The sequence below is a fragment of the Dermochelys coriacea genome, chromosome 5 (genome assembly GCF_009764565.3).
Source record: "Dermochelys coriacea isolate rDerCor1 chromosome 5, rDerCor1.pri.v4, whole genome shotgun sequence".
Taxonomy (NCBI): domain Eukaryota; kingdom Metazoa; phylum Chordata; order Testudines; family Dermochelyidae; genus Dermochelys; species Dermochelys coriacea.
This window is the reverse complement of record NC_050072.1, coordinates 90,137,693-90,156,902: the sequence shown is the minus strand read 5'-3', so window position 1 is coordinate 90,156,902 and position 19,210 is coordinate 90,137,693. Positions and strand designations below refer to the sequence as shown.

The window sequence follows — 19,210 nt, the reverse complement described above, 5'->3', positions numbered from 1 at the left end:
ATGTAACTCAGATATTGTAGATGGCATCCTCATAGGAGAGCACCTTTTCTGACAAAAGATCTTTTAGATGTAAAATAAACTGGAGACATTGAAATGTTAGAAGTTGGTAGTAACTTCTCCACAGCTCCTTAAAACTGTATCCATAGTGCACCTTAGGTACTTTCTGATCATAAGATTATTATTTTCATATCACTTGGTGGGCTCTATCAGTATTTAAGCATGTGCTTAACTTTAAAAATATAAGTCGTACCACTGAAGTCAATGAGACTACTTGTGCACTAAAAGATAAGCACATACTTATGTGCTTTGCAACATCAGGGCCTTAGTTAACCGAGAAGCCAATGTTGACCCCAATCCTGCATTCACAACCACACAAGGGAACTCTTGCAGACACACAAAGAACAATGACTTTGATGGTGCACCATCTGAGTCCAAAGTTTTGAATGGGTGGATCCAATTGTAGGATTTGGCCTTTGGATGCAAATTTAGGGGTGAAATCCTGGGCCCACTGATAACAATGGCAGCTTTGTGTGGCTGCAAAGGTCAGCCCATGTGGATCTAACTGCAAATTCTGCCCAGTTAGATGTAATTGGGGTCACATGTTCATGAGTGAGATTAGATTGTGGCCCTTAATTTGTAGTATGCTGTGTAAAATGATTTACTATGTTATTTTCCTGTGAACGACTTCGATGGTTTCTGTCTTCTGGAACATGCAAGGTACCATAGTACACAGTGTTACAATACATGTATCCAAGATTATAGAAAACATTGTAAGATATTTCATTGTATTATTTGAGAACGTGTGATCATTTAATTAAAGCTTGTATCAAAGTACATTCACATAAGGGCCCAGAGTTAAGGCTGCAATTATAAACTTAATTTGGGTATTTCCTGATTTAAGATCACTTAGCAATGGATCCTTAATGATCTCAATGTAGTTTCTTTTTAAACAAAATTAATTTGCAATTAGACATAACAGTACATACATTATATTCCTCTGTATGATGAGTTGATCTATTTGGAGAAATCTGAACTCCAAAAGCAAATTAAGAATGGATCTGCTGCAGTACGAACTCGTTATCCTGCATGGCACTATATTCTAGGAAATAACTCTCCACACGAGGCATAAGCAAAGCTAAACAGAAATGACAAACCTTTCAGCACACCTACCTGCCAGCAGTCTCATCCCACACTCCCAACCGATGATAATGAGAAAAAAGTTATCTCACTATTACATAAAGGGCCATTTAAAAACTAAAGAGTTGAAGCAGCTAAGCATTCAGATTGGACAAATGCTTCTAATTTTGTTAGAAAAATACAAATGCAAGTCAGAGTAAAAGCTACATGTGACTCATATCCAAATATTTACACATAATGAGCTAATATATGGTCCCATTTCTGATTGCTTTGTGCTGCTCAGTGCAAAGCAACCAGAAAAGTTTCTCTAATGGGGCTTCCTCTGAGGCTTCCTCTGCGGCTTCCTCTTACACAGTGTGGCTGGCTCTGTGCCATCGTCTCCCAGCTCCCCAGTCAAGTGGATGAGATGGATGTTGAGCTTTGGTGATTTTAAGCAAGCAGAATTACACTGACTAGAACAGCCCTAAGGGGCCAGTTAGAACAACCCCAAAGCTGCTCTAACTTGCAGCAGAGGCCAAAACAATCTCTGACAGACTGTAGGATCAAGATGTACTCCTGGGGGAGTTCTGGGCAAAAATTTAAAGATTATGTGCATAATATTGTAAAATTCTGCAAAATTCTACATATTTTGTGTATCTTATCATACACAATAAACAACGCAGACATTCCTGCTGCCTTTAAAATCACATTGCTGTCCTGCAGCAAGTAATAACTCCTCCATGAACTCCCACCAAACCTGACATTTTGCCGGGAATGATATGGATTGCTTTCAGAAGTGGTAGGGCTGCTGCACCATCCAAAATGCTATAAAGTTTCAAATACCAAGAATACATAAGCCACCTTTGGCTCCTGACCTGGGAACTTAACCTTAGATCCAATAATAATTCTTATATTCTGATTCCTGATTCTCCAGTTCCTCAATCTGGTGCTAATAACCTTTAGCATCCTTCAATATTTCTTCATCAACTGTCTCGCATGTTTTAATGGAACTTACAGCCATCCAGATGTAGCCTAGAGTTGAATCATCCCATCATTGAGACTCATGATGAATTATTCATTAATATTGGCCATGGTGCTTTGGAGGACATTCTTGTGCTAATGCAGAATATCTGTACTCTGCTTATTCATATCAGAACATTTCTGTAGTAGGTCAAGCGGAGAAAAAAATAAAAGTCTTTCAAGTTGACACTATTCCACACTGAGCCCCCGATGTAGTAACATTTACAGGGTTAAAGAAATCTTCTGCTAATTTTAATTCCTGGATGGCATGGTACTATTAAACAACAATATAAGCACATAAAAACAAAATAGAGAAGAAAATGAGCCCATAGAAAGATAGTCCAAATTATTTACCTCACATATGGCAAACAGGCAAGCAATTCAAGTGGCATAGAAAACCAACAAGAAAATTGTTTTTTTAATTATTATTTGTATTATTGTAGCATTTAGGTCCCCCAGAAGGCACTGGATCGATGACAAGGACAGACACCAGTCAGATATGTGCTTATATTATCTGCTTTTACAAAACTGAATTCAATGCTGGTGAAAGTCTTCTGTCAACAGAATAGGTACAGCCTGCTACCAACCTCAACCTCGTGACCTAGACATGGAAGTCTCTGTATGCCATTAATAATCCATTGTCCTTTAGTCCCACATTCACTGCCTAGGACCATTTGAACAGACTAGCTTTAATGCTTATTCACTGACACTAAAACTAATGTAAAAAACAGAATTAGGATCTCAAGGAGCATTATATGTGTAAAGCAATTAATTATTGTGCAATTCACTTTCTGTCATTTTTTACATGATTTTACTTATTTGCATTCTTGCCCCATTCACTTGCCTCCGATGGCAATATCCTAGATCTGCTGCTTTCCAATGGTCTGCCTGGGAGTGGTCGGATGTTCTTATGCAGCTAATCAGGAGTATGGTTGCACATTTCCAGTACTATTATCTCTGGTTGCACAGATGCCAACCACCAGTCCCTGCTTCAATAATATAGAGTAAATGCAAATTTCTTACACTGAAAGGTGAGAGGTATTTTTAGTGTGTCAATGGGAATTTCACTTGAAGTGGCACTTAATAGATGGGGGGCCAACATATTGGGGGTTGGCGGTATTTTTGGTTCCAAGAGTAATTGGTTTTTAGATCATATCTCACTGTTTCTATGGTATCTCGCTGAATCTTCACCATACTTTATTCAATACCATTGTATATCCCTAGTAGCAAGTTAATGATTGACATAGGATTGCATACCCCTACCCTCTACATCTAGCAACCCTAATTTATCTCGTATGCCCTCAAGAAGTAGATTTTTTATATATATCCCAAGTAGAGCCTCAAATAATATTTTTTAAAGGTTGGCATGAGTTTATATATATTTAATATACATATATCTATTCACATTTTAAATAACATTCTAGTTATACTGAGAAAGCTTAATATTAAATAAGAGGATGCTGTAGCATGTTCTAAAGGTGGTAGGGCTTTGGATTATTCTGATTTATTCTGAGTTTATTCCACAGCCAAGCTGCCTCAATGGAGAATGTTTATGTATTATAAACTTGATGGTGGTATTTAGCTTTGTGAGCTGCATGATTGCAGAACAGTACCAATGACTTTGTGGGTCCTGGAAGAAGAGACAATCAATTACTTTAAAGATCAGTACCAAGGTCAGTGGAGGGATTGGTGCATGTGATAAGTTAGCTGCCCAGGCTGGCAAAGGGTTAACAGCAACCCTTGGAGTGGCTGCACAGAACCCAGCCAACCAGAGGAAGGCTTAGAAGCAGCCAATCAGGGCCAGGCTGGGCCCTATAAGAAAGGCTGCAGGGCAAAGAGGAGCTCAGTCTCTCCATAGAGTTTGAGGGAGAAGGACTGGTATCCTGTAGCAAGTGGTGGCTGGCTGAGGCCTTGATACAGGGGCTGAGTAGGTGCTGGGGCTATGGGGAAGTGGCCCAGGGAAAGCAGGTAGTGGCAGAGAGGGGAAGGAGAGGCAGTAAGCAGCTGCCAGCTATAGGGTCCCTGGGTGGGAGCCCACAGTAATGGGCAGGCCTGCCCCCCTCCCCTTTGCCCCACTGATTGCTGAGGGAATTGGCCAGCTGGAGGACTGCAGTTTGCCACTGTGGCAAAAGGCTGTGTGGAGGACTACCCTGTTCTCTGGGAACAGGGGAGACAATGGAGTTGGGACACAGCTGGAGGTCTGTCCCCTGAAGAGGATGCCATGGTCTGGGAGTGATGCGGGTCCCCACAGACAGCGGAGATGGTGGAGAAGCAGTGACTGAGACACCACAAGAAGAGGGTGCCCTGCTGATGGATGGTGCTAATTCCTGAATAAACCAGCAGGAGGCACCACAGTGGTGAGTATGACTGTTACAATGCACCAGAATGATGTGTTCATAGTGGCCCACACAGCTAAGGACCTGGACTCCCGCACTCTGTACAAATTGAAGCCCCTCAATTGTTTCCATTTTTAGCCCCATAGACAATGAGTTAGAGTAAATCAGACTAGAGGTGATGGGCGTTGTGGCCAGATCTTGACCCAGGAGGAAGAGGGTCTGTTGTCACCAGGAAAGAGAGTTAACAAGTATGTCAAAAGCATGGTGACATATGTGAGCATCTTACATACTCTAATGTACTTAAATACCACATATCTCAAACTCATTTGCAGGATTTTTGATTGAGACTACAAACTACCAGTACAAAAACCAAAACACCTCCCCCTTGCCTCACACATGCATTCCTTTGATGGGACCATTGTCCTTATTAATATAAAGAAAGTGTTTGTTGTTTTAGGATTTGAGTGATAATGGAGGGGAAACGACATGTTTTACACATCCCCCTGTACCACAAAATGTGATTTGTAAGTTTTAATACAATCAGAAACTGACAATACCCTTACTTCCCATTCCTGCCCCTGACCCCCTCATCCACAAGGGACCCAGTGCTTTGTGTCTGAGTAGGGGCACAGGATGTTGTTACACTTGGTTACTCATGTTGCATAATGATTACAGAAATTAGGCACAGTGCTGATCAGTCTCCTGTTTGCCTGCAGACTCCTATTTTACTGACCATAGAACTTCACAGTGCCTTACTACCTGTGCCAGTATTTACAGGTGTGCCTGAATACTAGCTCACTTCAGTCCTCAAGTTAATTTGTTTTCTGTATTGGCCTACATGGGGCATTGTAGGATTTCAGAAGTGAATAAGTCCAGAGGAAATAGGCAGGCTGAAAGAATTAAATTGTGAATGCAACACTACTTGAATCATTCCATTTCAGCACTCTTTTACAACACTCATTTTCATGTCAAGGAGTTTGGAAGAATTTAATCAACATGTATTTCTGCTCCTATGTTAAGGAGTCATTCAGGCTGTGCACTCAGCATGTGATGAGTGTGCAAATTGTTAATGCAGTGCTTGCAAAGACAATATGCAAAACGGAAAGCAAGAATTGGTTGTGAAAAACACTTTCCTCCAGAATGGTTCTTGGTGAATGTACCCATTCACTGGGGCTTCTTTAAGAAGTGTGTTTTCACAACTAATCTCCTATTAAAGGTTTGGTAGCTGTAGTTTTATCAGATTGACTGGCAACCTACAAAAAATTAATGTAAAATTATTTCATGTTTGTTCAGTTAACATTATGTTTAACCACTTTTAAAGTATCTTCTGGCTTTATTAAATTAATCTTGGATAGCAGCTTGATCTTGGTAAATTTCAAAATATCAAAACAAAATGTTAAGTCACTAGCCCATTTCAAAAAAGCCACAAAAGACAAAACCCAATATTCTCAAAGGGCCAGCTTCTCATTTATACTTTGGCCTCTTTTTACCTTCTGGCAGGATAATGGGGCCTTAAAATACATGTAAACTTAGTATCCTTTGCGCTGCCAGCACAGTGTAAAGGAGCCTTAGCATAAATAAGAATCAAGCTCAAAAACTGCCAGGCTTTTGATTAAACAAATCTCTCTACATACTGCTCATTCACTGCAGTTAGTAATATACTATGAAGCACTCCCTTTCCAGATTTTAAAAAACCTTTTTTCTAAAGCAGGATATTTTAAAGTAAAACTTTAATGTACAAAGTTCTGTACCTAGCATTTAGCAGGAGGTACCTCACTTAATTCTATCAAAGGCAGATGTTTAAGGAAGCTGTATATTTGAGTATGCATAGATAATACAGTAAATATGAATGTAAATATACATAATTTGTCTGAGTCAATGTTCATTCAGGATTAATCTGGTTGCAGTTGTAGATGTACAAAGCAATGCCTGTTTTTCTTTTGCAGATACCCCTGGCAGTAATTTCCTTAGGAAGTGAGCTCTCTCTCCCACATGGAAGGCCATTACAAAATGGTAGTGATCCCATTACTGCCAACTACAGAACGCAGGACTAAACTGCCTGCTCTCTATTTACTTATTTTGACCACCAAATTATTTCCCTGTAACCATATGTCAGCTAACGAGTCCTTTTTAAACTTGGTTCCTAAATAAGGTACACAGTATTGTTTTACTAACAGCCTCCAATTAATGGATACAAAGATACAAACAGCAGGAATGTAAAATCATTAAAGAGTGGCTTTTGGCTTCTTTCATTCAGGCTCAAATGGTTGGTGGTGCTGCTGTTACCAGTGATGAAAGACATAAAGCAGACTAAAACCACATATTTTCAATACAAAATTCTGACATGGTATGTGTATGGCTGCACACATATAAAAGAGAATAAGTGCTTGGGCAGGAGTTGTCGAGTTGGAAAAAGCTTCTGCTCACGCAATAGACAGTACAACTCTCTCCTTGCATCTCAGAAAACCTGTGGAAAGTTATGCCCATAGGCTGAAAACAGGCATGGCCTAATTACTAGGAATGTGTAAAGACTAGAATAAATATCTCCAGGCTCAGATAGTTTGGCTCTATCAGAATCTTAGGAACCATAAGGAAAGAGATAAGACAACATTATAATGCCACTATATAAATTCATGGTACACCTATACCTCAAATATTGCATGTCATTCTGATCACCTTAACTCAAAAGGATATTTTACCTCTTTTTGGCACTAGTGCAACCACTACTGGAATGCTGTGTCCAGTTCTGGTGTCCACAATTCAAGAAGGATGTTAATAACCTGAAGAGGGTCCAGAGAAGAGTCACAAGAATTAAAGGATTAGAAAACATGCTTTATAGTGATTGAGTTCTTTGAATCTATTTAAACAAAGAGAAAGTTAAGGGATGACTGGATTAGTCTCTAAATACCTACATGGGGAACAAATATTTGATGATGGACTTTTCAATCTAGCCTAGAAAGTTATAACACGATCCAATGGCTGGAAATTGAAGCTAGACAAATTCAGGTGGGAAATAAGGCATACATTTTTAGGAGTGAGTGTAATTAACCAATGGAACAATTTACCAAGGATCATGGTGGATTCTCCATCACTGACAAATTTTTAAATCAAGTTTGGAGGTTTTCCTAAAAGATATGCTCTAGGAATTATTTTGGGGAAGTTCTATCAACTATGTTATACAGGAGGTCAGACTAGATGATCACAATGGTTCCTTCTGGCCTTGGAATCTAAGAGCTAGGAGATGGGGACCAACATAATGGCTGCCTTCTGTCTTTTAGCAGAGCAGACACCAAGAGATGCCCGCTGGGAAATGCTGGCCTGCTGAGAAGCCTGAAGTCTAAGGATAAGAGGCCAGTTTGGGGAGAAGCTGGTAAAGGCCCCACAGCTCAATAATCCACAACTTGTCTCTGTGACGTTTTGGTGATCGTGCAGACGAGTAAAGGGTTTTGTCACCTCCTGTCCTGTAACCTTGGGTGCCTTTATGCTGTGCAACATTGGTTCAGAGTCCTGACACCACTAGCCTGCCCACAAGCACAAGGTCTCACTCTGGCTTCCACTAGAATAATTACAACTTGTTGGGTAATATGAAGAGTACTTCCAGGCCTGAGTCTTCCCAAATCTGCCCTCCCCAAGGTCTTAACTACCAGACACTTGGACTTTTCCCCTCTGGTTTATCACCCCCAAAGTCATGGAACCAGCCCCAGACACCAGCTTACTCCACAGAGACCTACTTGGGGTAAAAATAAACAGTTTGTTTAATAGGAAAATCATAGTTTCAAAGATGAAATAGGGAAAGCAAACATATATACAAGTAACCACAGAAAATAAAAACAAAGATGCAGCTTCAGGCTTCAAAATTTCAAGTTAGATGAAATCCCCTTTCTAATACAAGTTACCTGTTGCCTCTGAACAGTTTCCCTAGCTTAGGGGGGAATCCAACACTTCACAGACAGCACCTGCCAAGTGACTGTCCCTCCATTTCTGGCTGAAGACATCAGTTTCAAGCTTCATTCTTAAAAAGGGGCTTTTTCCTCCCTTTCCATCAAACATGGTGACTCACGATTATTCAGAGTGGGGAAGTTCTAATCCGGATGTTTCAAAGTCATCTTAACTCTAATGGCCCAGCATTTGTCTTTTCCTGGGTTGTATGATGCTAGGTACTTGGAACAAGTTTTATCTGGTTGCCTCCCTGCCTGAATGCACCCACAAATTATGAGCACAATTTTCTGTATACATAAATTCACAACCACTGTCTGTATACATAGCTCATAATGATCATTAAGGTTAGAACATTACAAGATTTCATAAGACTAACATAACTTATAGCACAACAACGTATAAATCAGTTGATTCAACTGCTTACTCTTTGGAGTTCAGACCTCCTATTCTCCTTTGGGGAGTTTGGACCCCGATTGTCTCTGGAGACTGAGGAGAGCTGAGAACTCCTACTTAGGAAGGACTAGAAAATCTGACTAACAAAACCCAATTCCACGGAGCAGAGCTGGGGAGATTCTTGGGTAAGGAGAAAGTGTGGAACTGACTAATACAGCCTTATTCCAAAGAGAAGACAGCCTGAGATTCCTGCTTAAGGAAGGACTAAAAAGTGGTTCCCTGGGGTCAAAGACTGTTTTCAGGAGCAGGAAAGAAAAGTCGTCTGAAGGAAGAAGCCAGAGGCAGCTAGTTGGACTAAGCAAGCCCAAGATGACAAATGTCCACTGTAGTATCAGAGTGAGCATCTACTTGTGCTTATGGCTGTCATTAATAAATGAGACTGTAAACAAAAAACTGCTAGTACACCACGCAGTTACTCACTAACCGCTTAAATTTATAACACGAGCCTTTCCCCAACACTAAACTGAGATTAAGAAATGTAAGTCTTGTGAAGGTCTTGTGCTGTAATTGTTTCATTTGTTGTTCAAGTTTCTTCTTTATATCAGAAGCTGCTTTTGTGAGCCTCTATAGAACCTTAACAGACAGAACTTTGAAAAAATCTAATATTTTAAAAATACACTACAATGAGGAACTCACTGGTAGAACAACAGCATTTCAGTTTGAAACTGCCAACACATTTAGTACCTAGTGCCTATATTTAATTAAAGTAGGCCGTGAGCACAACAGAGAATGCAACTTCTGTTTTTGAAGATGGTCCAGTGTGCATTCCACATGGGACCATGTGTGTGGTCTTTTCATGGTCAGAAAACAATGTTCTTCTCATGTCCTATGTTTTCTATAATAATCTGAAAGCTGGCTGTGTACCCATCCAAATGCAGAACACAAGTCATTTGTTTGACACTGAGTTTCACTGTAATCAGCATTGTATGTTATATATGCTATACTCTTAAGATATAAGAGTAACAGAACAGAAGAATTGCAAATGCTCTGCAAGTTTGCTTCTAATGTGCACCTGTCAACATCAATAGATAACACTGCCTCATGGGTTTTATTCTGATTTAGAGAAAATGTAGCATTTGTAATGCTTTCCACAGTTTTAATATTTATGATATGATTATGGTTTTGATAAATCAAAATAGCTTAACTCTTTGTTTTAAATGTAATAAAATTAAAAAATAAATTGCATGCATAAAATAAGCATAAGAAAACTAAAAAAGGATTTTCTGTGCTACTGAAGTGGAAGGAAACGCAGCATAAATGGAAAAGAAGAATTTAAAGAGAACTGTTCATCAGCCAGTCAATCACCAGCAGAATATTCCTTCATTTGAATCCAGATGTCATAAATCTTCCAGAATTTTCAAATGAGCAGAACTGGAGGATTCAGGAACTGGAATATTCAAGACACAGACTGAGACTGTAAAGGAAACTGAGGAAGCTCTTACGAGGCTGGGTACTGGAAGAATATTAAATTATTTGGTTTCAAGGAAGTGAGATGACTTTTTTGTTGAAACCCGAAGACTGGATCTGTTGGAACTCTGTTTTTCAATCATGAGAATTTATGGTATCCTCAAAAGAGCTGACTTATTTTAAGGTAAAATATCTTAATCTGAAACTCTGATTTTAACTGGCTATTTTAAAATTATTTCCGCCAGTTATTTCTTGTAAAATTTGATTTTATTCAGAAAGAGTACATGTGAACTACCACAAAATCTTAAACCCACAAACTGACAACAGTGGGTCACTTAACAATACTACTAGGAGGAATCATGCTCTTGTGCTTAGACCACACACTGTTAGTACAGCTGGACTTGAGTTTTTCCCTGTCCAAGCATTCCAAAGGGTGAGGATCCCTCAGTACCTAGATCAAGATGACTAGGACTTCAGCACCCTTGCATCATATTTTTGATAAGCTGGCTAGGAAGACGTCAGACACCTCTTACTTCTCTTTTGCCCCAGATTGTATAGAAAAAGTCATCTGAGGATGTTACAATCTATATCTCCCACTCCCCTACATGCAAGGTGGGTGGTAAATGCAGGTCTGACCAATGGAAAGACCTGTCAAACTCCAGATATAGCAATGCCCTTGAGAGCTCTGCAGTGCCAGGCTTACTTTCTGTACAAAGTGATGTCTTAGTACCCCTAACTCATCAGGGAAAACTGCTCCCTCTCATTAGAGAGGAGATTTTTCAAGTACCTAGATACATGCTAGAAACAGAATAACACAAGGCCACAATTCATGAAACAAAGGACCATAATCCATTCAAATTCAGTGTAATAATTTTTGTCTGTGAATAAAAGTAATAAGAGAAAGAGTATAGATAATATTATATAAATAAGGGGGCAGATCCTCAGACTTTAGTGAAGTTATGCTGATTTACACCCTCTGAGGATCTGGTTCAATATTCTTTTAAAAAGTTTAAAGTTCACCATGAGGCATTACTTAGGGTATGTCTTCACTTGAGTTGGAGGTAATTTCTAGGTAGATGTGTGCTCAATAGCTTTGATTGTGCTAGCAGGCTAAAAATAGCAGTGTAGCTGCCATAATAGGGGCAGTGGGATGAGCTAGGCACACAAGTACAGTCCTGACCAGGGCCCTACGTACTTACTCAGGTGGCTAGCTCCTCCTGCTGCCTTCACTATACTTCTATTTTTAGTGCATTACCTTGATCAAAGCTTGCAAGCATGTCTTTCTACAATAAGCTCAAATGTAGACATGTATTTATCAGTGTTTGTACAGTTCCCAGCACAATGGAGACCCAATCCTCTTTTGGGGCTATAGTGTGCTACCAAAATATAATAATGGACATATACTTATACAGTATGAAAGGGGTGCATGAAAAATCAATAAAAGATAGGGTCAGGGAATGTAACTGTTTAGAATAGGATTTTCCAAAGAGCTCAAGTAGCAGCCTAACTCTGGTCATTGGAACCACTGAGTTCAATGAGAGCAGAGTCAAGCCAACACTGTGCTTTTGAAAATACCACCCTACCAGTAAACAGCCTTGTCTACTTGCAAAGTTGCACTGGTCTAACTAAATCAGTTTAAAAACTGATTTTGGTCAAACTGGTGCCAAACCCCAGATGTGGGCATCTGTCCTCCACTGATGACTGTTCCTGAGCATTAGAACCTTTTATTTTAAAAAAGTTGTCTGAGTTATCTGAATGAACCAAAAAAAAATTTCATATCTGGGAACAACTCTAGTTTTTCTTTTTTCACTAGCCAAGAATTCAGGCAGCCAACATTTATTTTTTTAATCAACTTTTTAAAAGTCACATTGTAGCTGATAAGACAAAGAAAATCTAACCCAAAGGGTAATAAATGAGAATAAATTTAAAAAAATTCCAATTTCTGAAAAACAAGATTTGTCTGAAATTGCATACTCATTTATAATCCATATGCTGACATAGGTCCAGTTCACAGCTCTAAGATCTGCACCTCTATCCTCCCTACCTACCTAAGCCCCATAGGAACAGGCTCTGTGTGATAGATGGGGAGCTAAAGGAAGGTTTGTAAGATGTCCCATAGAGGTTCTCAGACTGAATCTGAATTCTTTGTTTAGGGGCCCTTTAAGTAAGTCCTGGAGGCATGTCTAGCATGGGGAGACCTTGATAGCACAGCTCCATTTAAGTCATGTTGCAGGGGAGGATAGGGACGCACTAGTGTGTCAGAACCCTCATTGAAGCACAGAGCCTTTGTATGAATATCTCTGGATGCCTGTAGATCCAGGCGGTTTGAGGGCTGGATCCATGAAGTATTCTATTAAGGAGGTGGGGGAAACTCCACAAGGTATTTTCCTTTCCCTCCCACTCATGGGTTTTACAACAGAAGGGGTGATTCCTTAACAGTCTGATGATAAAGGTCAATATATAGCCAAAGCCTCTTATCTGTACAAAGTCTTGAGAAAGAAAACAGGAAATCATGGAAATGTTTTTCTTGTCTTAATCCTACCTAGTCAGAAGTTTAAAATGTCTAGGATAACACTGTTAGCCATTACAAAATGTGAATTTTCTATTATGTTAGAGATAGCAAGTTCCCATAGTGCCATGGTTTCAAGAGAACGGACCATAGCAAGAGCACTTTAGTTTACTCCAGGGACATGAATTCCATGTGTTTGCTTTTTAAAAAGAAAACTTGAATCAAAATAAATTGAACTATAAATGAAAAATTAAAATTGTATTGAGTTAAAATACTATTGTTAACTCTCCTACATCCTATGGGCCAGATCTGCCCATAGAATGTACAAGTGTTTTTATGTTATAGCCAATGGAGTTATACATATTTATACTGGCTGAGGATCCGGTGTAGTATTTTCCTGTATGTAGGCGTACACATACACATTTTTCTCCTCTTGCCAAGTATAACTTTGTATTAAGATCTTGTTCCTATCTATGCTCATAAGAAAGCATTAAATGTTTTATATATTTCAACATATAAACACTTAAAAAAAGTGTTCGAGGAACACTTTTTCTCTGAATCACTTTCCTAACTTCTCTACTGCAGTCTAACTAAAGAAATCTAAGATGGACATCAGGATAATAAATAGTAAACAAGGATAGTCCTAGCCAGCCACTTCCCACTCTACTAAAATGGAAAGCGTTATGTCTGGGGCCACCCTGATTTTATTGACCTTGTAACCACTACAAGGACAGAAAGTGACTCTGAAGATCTGAGCATAAATCTTCTTTGGTGTGTGCATGTGTGTTAAAATGTCATCTTTTGTGATAATCATCCAAATGTGGTGCCTATGGAGATGTGGCTGATTCAATCTTTGTGCTCTGGGGTGGTCAGCCTGCAATTTAAAGATAGCCACAAATTGAACAGCAACCATAATTACAAGAGGCTGTTCCACTAATCCATGGTTAACAAATGTTAGTTAAAAGGTAAATAAGCCTTATGCAAGCACTTCCTGGAGCTATACAAGTCTTGTGGTTTCATTTGCTCTGACTTCGCTTTTCTTTAGAGGGGAGCAAAAAAATAATGCCAAAGTTTTTGTAACCTCATTTCATTACAATTAGAAATCACAGGAAAAAACTTACAAAACTAATTATTTTTATTTGTATTTAAAATGGAAAAATAAACTAGTTCATGTCCAGGCTGAGCTTCAGCTAAAAGCTGTATTATTGGCTTTGTCTGTCTATTTTGTTTCTAATCTCCAGTTGTTTATAATGGGCAATAGGATGGGCTAGGGACTTCTTAACAGCAAGCATACAAACCAAACCTCAAAGGACTGGTTTGCCTTTGTAGACAACAAATAGAAACACACTGTAAATATGGTGGGGTTTTTTTTTTGCTTTCATCACATTTATTCTCAAACTTTTTCTCTTCACAAGGACTTTGTCTTAGTTGACCTACATTAAGAGAGTTTTCCCAGTTACAGTTTGCTCCATTCTGCTGAAAGTGACAAACTGCCTCAAACTTCAGTGCAGAGATGCATTATAGAGCTTGAGATTAAACTTTATACAGAAAGACACACATTGCCATGCTGCATCAGACTAGCAGCATTGAATACTGTATTTTGTCTCTGACATTGGCTACTACCAGATGCTTCAGAGGAAGGTATAAGAAAACTCATAGTGTAACCTACTTACAAGGGAAGTTTCTTCCTAACCTCCATTCAACTAGGGATTGGTTGTCTTCAGTTCTGAAGAATTAGGCTTTATTCATTTAATTATTTTATCCTATCTAATGTAACGGTGGATGTTCTTATTATCCATATAAATATCTAGTTCTTTCTTGAATCCTGCTAAGTTCTTGGCCTCACACACAATTGGGATTCTGCCATATCAAAATATTGCTCACATCACCAGGGAGCTTATGCAGGAGGAATGGGGAAGCAGGCAGCTATGCCCCCTAAAAAGAATCTGAACATAAAGGGATGCAGTTGATTGAAACTAGTCACTATGATTCTCCTTGCTTAAACTTATAAACATTTTAAAATCTTGGGGTAAACAGCATATGATACAGCTAACTGTACTCAGTGTGTTCTATGTTATTTCTTATCCCTATCCCAGAGAAGTCCTTCATTTCATATAAGACTAGCACCAATATATACACTACAGTAACATCCAATCACTACACACTATTTCTAGAAATGGATGAACTTCAAAAGGTTTGATTTAGATAAACCCAAAAAAGTTTGAATACTAATGCTGCTTTCCTTCTCTTCTTAATCCATTCACTTATTTCTTCCCTTCCTTTGACATCAAATTCCTTACACAAGCCACTCATCCTTACCATCTAATCCTGCAACTTCCATAGATAAATTTGCTCTCTCTCTCTCTCTCTCTCTCTGTGTTTCCCTTGCCCTGATACCTTTACTTATATCATTCCCATTACAGCAGCTCAGGCTTTGTGCAAGTTCTGTGCACTGTAGAGACTTTCTTGGTCAGTGGAATGACATGAATTCTGAGGCACCTCTGATTGCTGAAACCACAGAATGTGCTAGAAATATGAATGCAGATGCTGACTCTAAGCTTAACAGCTGTGCTATCCATTATATCATAACAAGTAAATGGAAGAGCAGCCTGATGGGGGAAGAGGATGACCAGGAGTGTTTGTAAAAGAAGAGAGCTGTAGAGCCCTGTTGGGAAGAGGAAGATCCTCATCGGGATGGAGAAAGGCAGTTGGGGGAAAAAGATATATTATGGAGCTTATGGGGGAACAAGATTTGAGGAAACCTTAAAATGTTCTTAAATGGGGCTCGATAAACAGTAGTATTATTTTACACGTATATAGTGCATTCCATCTGAGGCTTTTAAAATGCTTTACAGCCAGTAAGTATCATAATTCCCCAGTGAGGAAGTGGAATATTACTATTCCCAAATAATGATGAAGAAAGTAAGGTATAGAGATGGTAAGGAATTGATTTCAGAAGTGCCGAGCACCACAGCTGCCTTATTCCCTAATGCTCAAGTGCTGGTCTATTTGCTGTACAGTATACTCATGTTAATAGCAGAGCACATGCCAGGGCATCTCAATGGAGCAAAAAGTCCATCCTTCTGGGTGACTATATCTCCTGAACTATAAAAATGGTCACGAAGAGGAGAAGATACAAGTTAAAAACACAAACATTGCCGAAGTTCCCTCCAATCGTGTTTAGGCTTAATCCACTTTTCAGTGAAGACAATGGGGTTCTTGCCAGTGACATCAATTGAAGCAGAATGTCCCAGGTTGAGACATTAAAGGTATGATGGGAATCTTTTCTCTGGATCAAACCCTAAATATCTAAGTCTGAAATTGGTCTATCTTATGTTGCAACTTTAAAAAAAAATCTCTGCCAATAACCTTTGCAAGACTACTGCCTACCTGGTGTAACAAACTCATATCAGGCTACCAGAACTCCACACAGAGTTATACATTCACCAAATATAATACGATGTTTAAAAGATAATATGGACATTTGAGGGGCCTTCCCATTCAAGTGTAGACCATTTATTTACTTTCAGAAAGCAGAATAAAAAAGTTTTGAAAAACTGACTGAGACATCCGGTTACAGTTTCATGCAGCTGTACAGTTCAAGCTCAAAATCTGTGCAAAAACACACACTGATCAAATCCAAACAATGAACCATGGCAGCTGTTGATAAAAAGGACTGCAGGACTAAAACACTGTTATGAACAGCTGATCATCAGCAACTTCTCTCTAACTTTCTCAAGTTATCTGCCTGGCTGCTACTGAATGTACCAGGTATAACAAACCTGTTGGGCTGCTGAAAATACCAGGTACCTTCTTCCATTCCCTTGATTTCAATGGTTGAGGGCCCGCACAGCTGGCCTGGCATAGAATCAGCAATTGTGCAGTTGTCTTTTAGTTTTCTATTTTAAATTGGCCTTAAAATAAAGTGAAACTATTTTGAGTAAAAAGAAAAAAATCTGGAAGAACAAGATGAGAACTTTGACCATGGATAAACGATGATGTACTGAGTATGGATTTTAAATTACTCTGTCACTAGAACATGTTTCTGCTGTTGATGGCTATTATGTTAATCTAAGACATCCTATGTACAGTAAGAAGCTGTGACTCAGCTCCAATACAACTGCATTTCTGACTTAACCCTCACAAGAAGAATTTAATATGTAAGCATTCACACTGTATAAGTATTAAGGGCTAGATTTAAAAAAAAACCAAAAACGCCTCCACCCAAGTCTCCCATTTCATACCTACAATTGACTGCAGACACAGATGATGGCATCTGAGTCTCCAACTGCTTGAACTTGCCAATCAAGTTGTAAGACCTCTAACTGACATTATTTACATCTACAATTAATTGTGCCGACAATTAATTCCAGGTGTAAAACTGAGGGCACTAAAAGGGTAAGGCACTTCAAAACAAGCCCTTGAAGTTCTCATTGTTAAACCAATATTATAGCAAGACAGGAGCTGGATAATCTTTTGCATTTATGCCGTAGTTTTAAAAAACTTGTTTAGGCTCAAGAGGTACATATTGGGTCATTATTTAGAATTAATTACCCCAAGCCCCTTGAACATTTTCGGGGTTGGCTGTTCCCAGAGGGAGAATCAGGGGCCTGGCTGCTTATTTAGGCTTTTTCAAAGTATTTAGAGGCACAGCTAGGTTTAGTGTGTCAGGGGCATGACTAAACCAGCAGGGACAGATTAAACCACGCAGGCATCACCTTTTGATTGCTGTGTACACAGACATCTGAGAATCCCACTCCTCCCTGATTAAAAAAAATCTAAACACTGTGTGGTAAACAGAGCTAGAGTGACTCTGCTGTTCAGAGTGAAATAGGGAGAGCAAGACATTTTTCAAGAGAGTTTGAACTAGTGTTAGACTGGAATGGGAACATCAAAAGAACTGAACATCCCAACTCTAGGTAAAGTCAATGCAGGAGTGAAAGTAAAATTGATCTTTTACTGGTACAGGGGCCGGCTTTGGCCCCTTCCCAGAAGGGGTGAGGCCTTGGGCAGCAGGGGCAGGGCTGGGGGGGAGGGTCAGTGTCCCCCAGCCAGCCCATCCGTGCTGCCTGGCCCCCACCGCCCGGAGCTCCAGCGGCGATTTAAAGGGCTGCCAGAGTCCCAGGCCCTTTTAAATCACTGGCCCCGGGGCAGCTGCTCCTTTTGCCCACCCGTCCGTCAGCGGCCGGTGGGGGGGCAAAAGGGGCAACAACGTTTAAACAGGGTGCTTTTCCATGGCCGAGCTTTAACGTTACTGTCCCTTTTGTGTCCCCACGTTGGCGGACCTAAACTGGCCTTTACTGGCTTACTTCCACCCCTGAATCAATGGGACTTCTGAGTGCTCAGCATCTCTGAAAATCAGGTGTTCAACTTCTGCTCCCAAAACTTATGGCACACAAAAGATATAGCCATTTGCTAATTTGACTGAAAATCTGTATTAAACATAAGCATTTTCTCATTATTGCAACATTGCTATTGGGTGCTATTCTGCCAACATCTTGGGACTGGGGAGAAGGGTGTGTGTGTATATACATAGATAATATAAAATAGAGAGAGAGAAAGAACATGAGAAGTAGCTTATTGAGCCCAACTTCCAGTGCAACTTCCAGGACTCATCTAGAGCCCAAACCCTCTCATAATAATAAGGAAGAAGGGGTGGAACGTGTATCAGAACTGGAGAGAAGACCTCAGGACCCACCTGATGAATTTTCGTAACAGCATTACAGATTTATAATTTCTAAATGAACTTCCTATGGTGGTTTTTTGGTTGGATACTTTAGAAGTCTCACCTTCCGACTGAAAAGATTGCAGAAGCATGCCAAAGACTTCAGGGAGATGTTACTTCCTGTTTTCTATTTCCTAAAGAAACTGAAGAGAGGATGAGATGAAGGGGACCCACTTACAGTATCCCCATTCCATCATTAAGACTATGTAGGATATGTAGGCCAAAAGGCTCCAGGCAACCATTTTGTATCATCTGGGTTACCAGTAGTCTCTTAATCCCACAGAACAGACTGTGTCAGGCAGATGATAAGGATAAAATGTACTGTAACCTCACCCTCCTGCCTTGACAGACACTTTCAAAGTGTCTCGAGTTTGGTAGCTTAATAACATTACTATAGATCATTTTGCCATAAGGGACCATTGTGATCATGTAGTCTGACCTCCTGAATTACATAGCTTGAAGAGTCTTGCCCAGTAATTTCTTAAGTATTTTACCTGATTTTTATTCATGTTATATTTGCTGTATATAGCTTGGATTTTAAAACTGATTATCCTTTTATTTTCCTTTTGGAAGGGTGTCTGGTTAAGCACTCTAGGTACTTAGAATTTGAGTGGATTCATGGGCAAACCAGTTTCAAATGGGGAAACAGTCATCTTGCACATCTGTGTTTATTTGTTTGTTTGCTCCAATCTTTACTGAAAACAA

General features: G+C 39.6%; 1 long non-coding RNA gene across 2 annotated transcripts; it reads left to right on the top strand.

The window, feature by feature from the left end:
• The first annotated feature begins 3,791 nt into the window (after positions 1 to 3,791).
• On the top strand, positions 3,792 to 10,347 carry LOC119856033. Of its 2 annotated transcripts, none has more exons than XR_006281670.1 (3): positions 3,792 to 4,493; positions 6,419 to 6,485; positions 10,063 to 10,347. It is a non-coding gene; the product is annotated as an uncharacterized LOC119856033 (long non-coding RNA). The 2 variants fall into 2 exon arrangements; XR_006281669.1 differs by having other exon boundaries at positions 7,751 to 10,347.
• Positions 10,348 to 19,210: the final 8,863 nt, after the last annotated feature.